General features: G+C 42.9%; 1 protein-coding gene across 5 annotated transcripts in view; it reads right to left on the minus strand.

Annotated features, from left to right (window-relative positions):
* The window catches only part of PPP2R3A (protein phosphatase 2 regulatory subunit B''alpha), a 233,752-nt gene extending 222,751 nt beyond the window's left edge, over positions 1 to 11,001 (minus strand). For 2 of the 5 annotated variants that reach the window (XM_070375954.1, XM_070375962.1), the window contains exon 1: positions 10,852 to 11,001. The gene's annotated coding sequence lies outside the window, so the exon portion shown is untranslated. The remainder of the gene's footprint in view (positions 1 to 10,851) is intronic. The other 3 variants (XM_070375969.1, XM_070375959.1, XM_070375961.1) reach the window with 3 other exon arrangements.
* Between the last annotated feature and the right edge of the window lie 333 nt (positions 11,002 to 11,334).

Genomic DNA, 11,334 nt, shown 5'->3' on the forward strand with positions numbered 1-11,334 from the left:
AGTAATTATTGATATATATATATATCAATAATATATATATCAATAGGAATATATATATATTCCTATTGCCTTTTTGTAATTGTTTGGGGTTGATGTTGTAGATCTTTTCTCTTCTCTTGTATTTCTTGACTATATACGATCCTTTAACATTTGGTATAAAGCTGGCTTGGTGGTACTGAATTCTCTTAACTTTTGCTTGTCTGAAAAGCTTTTGATTTCTCCATCAATTCGGAATGAGGTCCTTGCTGGGTACAGTAATCTCGGTTGTAGGTTTTTCCCTTTCAGTACTTTAAATATATCCTGCCATTCCCTTCTGGCCTGCAGAGTTTCTGCTCAAAGATCAGCTGTTAAGCATAAGTTAAGTATGTATGTTACTTGTTGCTTCGTCCTTGCTGCTTTTAATATTCTTTCTTTGTGTTTAGTCTTTGTTAGTTTGGTTAGTATGTGTCTTGGCATGTTTCCCCTTGGGTTTATCCTGTATGGGCCTCTTTGTGCCTCTTGGACTTGATTGACTCCTTTGCCATGTTGGGGAAATTTTCAACTATAATCTCTTCAAAAATTTTTTCATACCCTTTCTTTTTCTCTTCTCCTGCTGCTGCTGCTGCTGCTAAGTCGCTTCAGTCATGTCTCTGTGCAACCCCATAGACGGCAGCCCACCAGGCTCCCCCGTCCCTGGGATTCTCCAGGCAAGAACACTGGATTGGGTTGCCATTTCCTTCTCCAATGCATGAAAGTGAAAAGTGAAAGTGAAGTCGCTCAGTCGTGTCTGACTCCTAGCGACCCCATGGACTGCAGCCCACCAGGCCCCTCCATCCATGGGATTTTCCAGGCAAGAGTACTGGAGTGGGTTGCCATTGCCTTCTCTGTTCTCCTTCTGGGACCCCTACAATTCAAATGTGGGTGTGTTTGATAGGGTCCCAGAAGTCTCTGAGACTATCCTCATTTCTTTTCATTCTTTTTAATTTATTCTGCTCTTCAGAAGTTATTTCCACCATTTTATCTTGCAGCTCACTGATTTGTTCTTCTGCTTCAGATATTTTGCTATTGATTCCTTCTAGAGTATTTTTAATTTCAGTAATTGTGTTGTCTCTGTATGTTTATTCTTTAATTCTTCTAGGTCTTTGTTAATTGATTCTTTCATTTTCTCCATTTTGTTTTCAAGGTTTTTGATCACCTTTACCATCATTATTCTGAATTCTTTTTCAGGTGGTTTGCCTATTTCCTCTTCATTTATTTGGACTTCTGTGTTTCTAGTTTGTTCCTTCATTTCTGTTAATATTTCTCTGCCTTTTCATTATTTTCTTTTAACTTATTGTGTTTGAGGTCTCCTTTTCCCAGGCTTCAAGGTTGAATTCTTTCTTCCTTTTGGTTTCTGCTCTCCTAAGGTTGGTCCAGTGGTTTCTGTAAGCTTTATATAGGGTAAGATTTGTGCTGAGTTTTTGTTTGTTTGTTTTTCCTCTGATGGGCAAGGCTGAGTGAGGTGCTAATCCTGTCTGCTGATGATTTGGTTTGTATTTTTGTTTTGTTTGTTGTTTAGATGAGGCATCCTGCACAGGGTGTCACTGGTGGTTAGGTGATGCTGGGTCTTGTATTCAAGTGGTTTCCTTTGTGTGAATTATCACTATTTGATACTCCATAGGGTTAGTTCTCTTGTAATCTAGGGTCCTGGAGCCAGTGCTCCCACTCCAAAGGCTCAGGGTTTGATCTCCTGCCTGTGTTCTTCTGTCTTCCAATAGGTGGCTCAGCAGTAAAGAATCCACTTGGTAGGGTTGTTGCACAGGTCTCATACTTTTATCCAGGAAAGCACCTGGAACAGTGCCTGGCAAGTAGTAAGTATGCAAAAAACATTAGCCTTTATTAATATGTTAACATTCAGTCAACCTCAGATACCATAAGAGTCCTGACCAGGTCCAAGAACTTACTTTTAATGGGGTCCCTCTAGCTACCAGGAGAGCAAGGGTAGAAGGAGGGGAAAAGAGGCTGTGGCAATAATCCAGATGAGATACAATGGTGGTCTGGACAAGGTAGAAGCAGTAGAGATATTGGGATGTTACCAATTCTAGATGCATTCTCTTGGCAGAGCCAAGAGAGTTGGCTGATAGACTGAATGGGTGAAAGAGAAGCGAGTCAGAGATGATGCCAATATTTTTGGCCTGGGCTACTGGAATAATGGAGCTGCTATTTACTGAGACAGGACAGGCTGTGGGAAGAGTGGGTTTTATAGGGGAAGATTAGGAGTTCAGTTTTGAGATACCTGTCAGACAGCCAAATGGAGAGGTCAAGTAGGCACTTAGGTAACAGAATATGAGGTTCAGAGGAGAGGTGTAACTTGGAGAAAAAAATTGGTAGTCTTTGGTATGTATTTAACATCATGAGACTGGGTAAAATGAAAAGGAAATAGGGTTGATAAGGAAGATTGGAAGTTTCAGGAATAAGCAGCACTCCAACTCTCAGAGGTCAGGAAGATGATGAGGAATGAGCAAAAAGACTGAGAAAGAATTACCAGTAAGGTAGGAAGAAATCTAGAGAATGTAGTATTTTGGAAACTAAATGATGAAAGTATTTCAAAGAAAGTAATAAACAACTATGCAAAATGCTGTTGAAAGGTCAAGCAAGAAAAAGACTGAAAACTTACTCACTGGAGTCAGCACTGTTGAAGGTAAAGTCCTGACTCAAAGAGAGGGGGCTCAAGAGAGACTGGTGGAAAGGAACTTAACTGTCTCTCGGTAAGTGAGACAACAGAGAGGAACAGATGTGGAGAAGGATCAAGAGGAGGGTCAAGATAGAGTTTGGGTTTGTATCACAAGGCACTGTATCTCTAGTGTTTGGTAAAGTGCCAGGCACATAGTGATAACTCAATAAATATTTGTTGACTAAAGTGAATGAAATCACTAACCACTGATTCAGGAAATAGTCTTAGTTTTAGAAGTTTAAAGTTGGTACAATGAAATGTGAAATTCTTGGTCCAATAAAAAGAACTGCTTTCATTCTCCTTCAATGCCTGAAAACTCTTTCATATTGAAAACTATGACTCACATACCTAGAACAGCTATCCTTAAATTTGAGAGGAACAGTAACAGAATTTGACAAGTACATGCTCAACAAGAAAAAAATACTTTCAATTTTGTATGGGTACAACCTAACCAAATATCTTTTGCACCTGGGGTCCTGTGACTGGCTGAGTACTAGTCCTCTAGTTACGTCATGACTCACTAGGCACTATTAATAGAATGGAAGACTCTTGGTAGTTGCTGAAGGATCATATATCTGACAAGGGTCTGGTAACCAGAATATATAAAGAACTCTTAACTACACAACAACAAAAGGACAGACAACCCAATTAAAAAACAGGCCAAGAACTTGAATAGACATCTCTCCAATAAAATGGCCAAAAAACACATTAAAAGATGCAAAGCATTAAAGTAATGCAAATCAAAATCACAGTGTGAAATATTTCCACAGTGTGAAATATCACTTCACACCCACTAGGATGGCTATGACCAAAACCAAAACAAACCCAGAAAATAACAAGTGTTGATGAGGACATGGAGAAACTGGAACTTTCAAACACTGATAGTGAAAATGTAAAATGGTGCAGTTGCTGTGGAAAACAGTATGGTGGCTACTCAAAAAGATAAATTTAGAATTACCAGATGGTCCACAATTCCACGCCAGGTATATACACAAAAGCACTGAAACAGATATTCAAGTAAAAACTGGTACACAAATGTTCTTGGTAGCACTATTTACAGTAGCCAGAAGGTATAAACAATGGAAATGCCCATCAATTGATAAATGGATAAACAAAATGTAGTATATCCATTCAATGGAATTATTATTCAAAGAAAGGAACACATGCTACAACATGAACGAACCTTATAAACTTCATGCTAAATCAAAGAAGCCAGACACAGGAAGTCACATATTCTGTGATTCCATTTATATGAAATGTCCAGAATAAACAACTTCATAGAGAAAGAAAGCAAACTGGTGGTCACCAGGAAATAGGGGGAGAAAGGGATGAGAGCGACTGCTTAATGGGTACAGGGTTTCCCTCTGGGATGATAAAAATGTTCTGAAATTAGATAATGGTGATGGTTGTTCAACACTGTAGATGTATTGAGATTCACTGAATCGTACACTTTAAAATGACTGAAACAGTTAATTTTATGTTACATGAATTTTAACTCAATAAAAACAATAAATCACACAGCTCACACTTGACACATTAAGGCCATGCACCCAAGACCTGACTCAATTCTCTTACCATGTGCCATTTCCTCCTTTATAAACCAAAGGTACTCTGGACAACTTTGGCAGTGAACTTTTCCCTCCATCTAGCACCATCAGGCATAGTGGCTGTGTGTGTGTGCACGTGCATGCACTGTGTGTGTGTATGTGTGTGTACGTGCTCAGTCGTGTCTGACTCTTTGCAACCCCATGGACTGTAGCCCACCAGGCTCCTCTGTCCATGGAATTTTCCAGGCAAGAAACACTGGCATGAATTGCCATTTTCTTTCTCCAGGGGATCTTCCCCACCCAGGGATTGAATCCACGTTTCTTGTGTCTCCTGCACTGGCAGGCAGAGTCTTTACCACTTGCGCCACATGGGGAACCAACAGGCATAGGACCTAACTATATTTGTGATAACAGAATTCCTACAATTGACTAAGCACAAAAGTTTCTAAGTACAATATTTTCTTATCATAGACTCCCAATGTAAACCTTCTTAAACCAAGGCCTGCTATTCATATCACAAAGTCATCCTTCATTTAGAAGTTAACCATTATTCACATAACTGATGAATCAATGACAGCTATGAAGGACAATCCCTTATGAGATGATACTGTTTGCAAAAAGAGTACAGTCAATGGGGTTTTTGCCTTCAACTAATAAATACCATTTTTTACTAACAATCCTTGGCATTTTCCAACCCCTGTGATTTCTATCCTGCTGGTAGATCACAACTCTTAGAAATATGATGTGTAAAACTGACCTTTAAACCTTCCTGTGTCAGATTACCATTGCCAATGAGGCAGAAATGGATAAAAGACAGATTGGTAGTGAACATCTGCATGACAACTCACTCCAGAGAGTCACTCTAACTTAAAGTCTTCAAGCAACAGCATTCAAACAGCCTTCTGGAAACCAGTTTGTTTGGTGTTCTCTTATTCTGAGCTCAATGAGGGCCTAATCCTCCATACCTTTTAATCACCATCAGTGATAAAGATTTCAAAGTATCAGAAATGTTACATGCACGCAACTGGAAAACCAAACTGCAAGATAAAGTTAATTAGGAGAAAATAATAGCTGCAAAGACTACTCCTAGGAATGACACATAGATACATATTCCCTGACCAAGCCAAGTGTTACATTTTCAACATGCTGACAATCTGGTCTTTGTTCATCAATTCACTGAAAAGATGATGTCAGGGTCACTGGAGTGCTGCTGGCCTTTAGGATCGATGGCTTTCCAGATAAGAAACAGACTAAGGGCATAATCACCAACATCTGAGTCTCAAGAGTCCTGGAAAAATACCTCCTCAGGGACAAGCACAAAGTCTCCAAAACAAATGCAAACAAGACCCCTTGGAATGGGGTAGAGGGGTAATCAGGCACCTCTGAGATACCTCCTTGAAAAGTCAGGAGAAGCATTTGGGTAACAACACAGGCTAAGTGCCTCCCATAGAGACATATAAGACACCTCCCTCTCTCTCATCACTCCTCTATTGGCTAAACTTCTCAAAAGATTTTTCCAACATTCACAATTTCCATTTCCTTACTTTCTATTCACTTCAATCTGGTTTCTGCTTTTTTCAATCTAAAGCAGTTGTTACTGAGATCAAAGACTCCATCTTGCTAAATTCAATATAGCATTTTCGGTCTACATCTTTACTTGAGGACTCCTCTTATTAAAATACTCTCTTACCTTGCCTTTCATGACACATCTTAAACTGGAATTAAATTTGAGTTAAGTTTGCACATCTTAACTGCAAGCAGGTTACCATCCACTGTACCTCTCTTGCCACTTCTCATCACTTTTCTGGGGCTACCCTCCTGGACCCAACTTTGAAATGGTAGGGCTGAGCCCTCCTCTCACTTCCACGATGGTTCTCAACTTCCACTGCTCAGTGGAAACACCTGAGGACTTTAAAAATCCAAGGCTGAAATTCATAAAAAATAAACAGAAACAGGGGCTCCCCTAGAGGCCCAGATGTAAAGAATCTGCCTGCCACGCAGGCAGGAGATTCAGGTTTGATCCCTGAGTAGGGAAGATCCCCTGGAGAAGAAAATGGCAACCCATTCCAGTATGCTTTGCCTGGAAAATCCCAAGCATAGAAGAGCCTGGTGGGCTACAGTCTGGAAGGTTGCAGAGTTGGACAGGACCTAGCAACTAACAACAAACAGAAAAAGAAATTTCTGAGGTAGGCTCCAGCAACAGTATTTTTTAACCATTCAGTGTTTCCATGGGCCACGAAAATGAGAATCACTATTCCATACTTTCTCCCTACAGCAGGGATTCCACACTCAAGTGCCTATAGGGTCAGAAAAGAAAATAAACAAAGCAGGCCAGGAATAAGTCTTAGGTAGTGGTAGGCTCTTCGGTGGACTAGAAAGCAGCTGGGATCAGCTGTGCTCAATTGTTCCCACATGGGAAAGCCAGATCAGTAGTGCTACATCTTCATACTTTTAAAGAAAAGCCCTAAATCTAGATTTTCATGGGAAATTTTAACATTTTAAATTATTGGCAACTAGCTCAAAATTAAACCACCACCACCACCACCACTGTATGTGAAAAACAACACAAATCTGTAAAGCAGATTCAGCTGTGGGCTGAGGGTGTACAACCTCTCTGCTGGTTAATTCCATCTATGCCCTTCAATTTATACCTAAATATGTGTATCCCCTGTTCATCCCACTCTTCTGGGCTCTGGATTTGAATCAGCAAATGCTCATGTGACATCTCCGCTTCTCACCAGTCCCAAAGTGAACTGTAATTTAAACTACCTCAACCATTTGTCCTTCCAATGTTCTCTAGTTCAGGTACCAGAACCATTCACCTGGCTGGGCAAGCAAGAAACCTGGGCTTCATCCAATGCATGTATGTCTCTTCCTCACTGCTTGTACCATACCACTCATCAAATCCTATTGATTACACCTCCTAAATATATCCCTTGCATCTATCCACTTCCCTTCATTTCCTCTGTTATCAGCTCGGTCCCAGCTACCAGTTTTTCTCTACCTTTCCACAGTGTAGTTTCCCTCTGTATCCATGGATGAAAACCTGCAGATATGGAGGCCTGACTGTATTACACCATGTTATATAAGGGACTTGAGCATCCATGGATTTTGGTATCGAAGAGGGTCCCAGAACCAATCCCCAGTGGATCCTAAAGACTGACAGTATTAGCCAGCTCAAGTTGCCACAGTAAAATACCACAGACTGGACAGCTTAAACAACAGAAATTTGTTTTCTTACAGTTCTGGAGGATAGACCTCCCATATCAATGTCTGGCAAGGCTGGTTTCTGGTAAGGACTCTGCCTGGCATGTAAATGGCTACCTTCTCACTGTGTGCTCACATGGCCTTCCCTTCCTCCTCTTCTTGTAAAGCCACCAATTTTATTGGATTAGGGCCCCACCCTTATGACCTCATTTAACCTTAATTATCTCCTAAATACTACCTTCAAATATAGTCACATTAGGGAGTAGGGCTTCAAAAAGCAATTTTAGGGGGATGCAATTCACTCTATAGCACACTGTAATTTAGAATCATTTTTCTCCCAACATTCACTCATTCTCTCCAATTTGATAAGAATAATCTTTTACAACCACAAATATTTACAAATGTTTGTGTGTATACATATTTGACCCAACAATTGCACTTCTAGGAATTTATCCTACAAATATATTCACACACATATGAACTAGCATATGCATAATACTATTTCTTATAGTAAATTACTGGAAACAATTTAAATGTCCCTCAATAGAGGAATGGTTATATAATCTGTGGTGTATCTATACAATGGAATACTAGATAGTCATTCAAAAGAATAAGAACACTATGTACTAGAATGGAAAGATTTCCAGGACATCGTTAAGAGAACAAAACAAGAAACAGAACAGTGTATACCAGTATGCTGTTTGTGTAAACAACAGAAAGAATATGTGTTTGCTTGAATGTTAATGACATTTCTAGAATGACAATTCTAGAAAATGTCTAGAATGATACATAAAACTACTAACAGTGATGACCACTTTGGAAGGTATGGGAAAACTGGAAGCTGGGGGAGGGAGTAGGACCCGCTGCAGACATTCTGCAGACTGTCCCCCTAAGCTTCACCTTGTAACTTCTATTTTTTCTCGAGTCTACCTCACCTTAAAGGTTATTACCCAAGGAAACGTTCCCCAGTTTCCAAACTAGGTCAGTACCCCTTTTATAGGTACTCATAGTACCTGTACATGGTCCAAGAGTGCAAAGACAACATCCGTGGCTTTTACTGCTGTATTCCTAGACCTAAATTCATGTCTGCCTGGCAAACTGGGCCCTCCCTCACATGTTTGCTGAACAAATGAATGACTGCTCTTACCTTCAAACCTAGCAGAGTAAACTGACACAGAAGCAAATGATGACAATGCATTTGTCATTAGTGTTAAGACAGCAGTCCATTTAGAACAGTGATTCTCAAGTGGGGGTGATTTTGACCCTTCCAGGGGACATCAGGAAGTGTCTGGAAACATTTTTGAGTGTTACAACTGTGTGGGTTGTGTGACTGTTTGTCACAATTGTGTGTGTGTGGAGGGGGACTCCTGGTAACTATTAACTAGAGGTCAGGAATGCTGCTAAACAACCTATAATGCACAGGATAGCCTCCACAAAAAGAATTATCTGGTCCAAAATGTCAACCGTATCTCTAATTTAGAGTAAGGTCATAACCAAAACGGTGATCAGTTCTATTCTAGATGGTGGTGTTTTTTTGCAGGGGGAAGTGGGGTGGGGTTAGGATGTCAAGAAAAGCTTCAGAGAGGAAGTAAAGCTTTAAGCTGGCGTGTTGAAGGGTGGCAGGGACCATATCAGAGTAAATTGTCTGCCAGAGGTAATGTGAAGTGTTTAAAGGCAAAGTTATGGTTTGAACAGGTACCCGCCCCCGCCCCAAGTACCCCATACCCTGATATTACTCAACTTCTTTATTCCCTTCTTGCTGAAACAAAACTTTCATTCTCTTAGGGTAGTGGTTTCAGCTAAAAATATTAAGGCCAAATTAATTCAGACTAAAAGTCAGATAGGCCATTCACTCTTCAAAATGTCAGCTGCATTTTAAAATTTGCAAATACGAACACAAAAAAATCTTTAACTCCTTAATGTTCAGATTACTTGTAATAAAGCTATTTTTGAACTCAATAGCCAGGTTGGTTCTGGTAAAGATTTCTCCAGTTTTTTTAAAAAGGGTTTCTCCATTTTTTTTTTAAACTTTCTTTCCTCTGTACTCAGTTTCTGAGCTCCCAAGATCCAAGTTTTTCCACAAGCATCTCATGCTATTAAGTTCTTGTGCCAGAGAGGATAGGATGCAATAAATGTAAATGAATTGTACATGTAAATTAGGAGTAATCTGTAGATTTTTTTAAAGGCTTTCACTAAAAGTTATAGATACTCCTGGAAGAAATTAAGTTCAGATAATTTAAAATAGAAAGAAAGAAAGAAAACAGTGTTTTACTGTAACACAAGCCTGCTGCCTACTGAGCTGAAAGCACACACTCTACTCTAGTATGGCCATTCTCAGGGTCTCGGAGTGGGTGTTCTCTCCAGAAACTGAGGCCTGAGACTAACCAAGAACAAAGAAAAACGCCTGGCACAGAAGGTTTGGGCGAAGTTTTGTACATAAATGATTTGAGGAGGAACACTTCCTCAGATTTTGGAAGGCATACAAATTACTCTTTTTCTTGCTTACATGTTAAAAAACTTTTATTTCGTGTTTCCAGATCATTTCCTAATAAGAAAATACCTTATAATTTACAGACAGCAATTTATTCTCCCTTACATTTACTGACCACTAAAACTGGATACAGTTTCCTTAAGCTTTACCAGAGTCAGAGGATTGGGAATGATGTGAGCACAGCAGAGTGCAGATGCAACATCAACTCCAACGTCGGCCAGCTGGTTTCCATCGAGAGGTCCCCCAGGAGAAAGCCCCTCCGAGGCGGCGGCCGGCGTCGGCGCGGAGTAAGACCCACCCGGGCGGCCCAGTGGCAGCCACGGGGCAGGGCCGAGGTCTGCCTGGCCCCCGTTTACCTTTGTTTCAGGTACTCCCGCTCCCAGCCGGGCCCGGGATCCCGCCCGAGGCCCCGAGCTGGTGACACATCCTTCTTTGGCCAAGTCGGGCCGAGGTTGGGCAGGGGGCGGGGAAGGAAAATAAAGCCTCAGCGCCTAACGACGTGACTCTCAGTTCTTCCAAAACGTTGGCATTTGTTTCTCTGCCAAGCTTTCCTATTAACAAGTTCCCGAGGGCTGTACGGGTGAACTGGCCCCGGAGCCCCGAAAGTGGGAGGGACCAGGCCGTCCCCCGCCCGCTCGTCCGTGGGCACCCCGGGGCAGGCCGTTTTCACACCTCCCGGGCTGACAAGGCCCGGGACCAAGCTGGGCATGAGGCGGCGCCCGTACCGCCTCGAACCCCGACCTCCGCGGCCGGGCCAGCCCAGCTGGCCCCTCGGGCCAGTTCGGTCCCCGCCCCCAGGCCCCGGCCCCGCCCGCCCGGGCCTCCGCGCACCGCCCCCCGGCCTCGCCACAACCCGCGGGCCGGACCCGGGGCGCTAGAGCGCCGGGCCGCGCGGCGGGCGGCCACACGCCTACCTCAGCACCCGCGGTTCCTCCTCCGGCTCTTGCCTCGGATCACGGACAGCGCTAGCCGCCGGGCCTCCCGGCGGCGCGGGATATGAGACTGCGAGTGCGGCGCGTGAGGAGCTGAGGCCCGAGCGCGCCCCGCCCAGCCGCCAGTCCACCTCCTCCTACCCCTCGGCCCCACCTTCTGCTGTGGGCTCGGCGCCCCGCCCCGCCCACCAGGCTCCGCCCCTCCCAGTGGGCCCCGCCCACCCTGCTGGCCCGAGAGTGACAAGGGGCGGTCAGGGGCGCTAGGAGAGCCGCGGCGTCCGCAGTCCCTGCAGTCCCTGCAGTCCCGCGTCTGGAAGCCATGCGGGAACGCGATTCCTAGTGCTTACTACGATTTGGCGGATGCGAATTTCACTCTCGGATATATTATTACAGTGACTGGTATTATAACCTTATCGTTGTTATTGTCATTAGTAGTTTTGCCCTCTTGTAGCCGACTGGATGGTA

The sequence above is a fragment of the Bos mutus genome, chromosome 1 (assembly GCF_027580195.1).
Source record: "Bos mutus isolate GX-2022 chromosome 1, NWIPB_WYAK_1.1, whole genome shotgun sequence".
In the NCBI taxonomy this organism is placed as follows: domain Eukaryota; kingdom Metazoa; phylum Chordata; class Mammalia; order Artiodactyla; family Bovidae; genus Bos; species Bos mutus.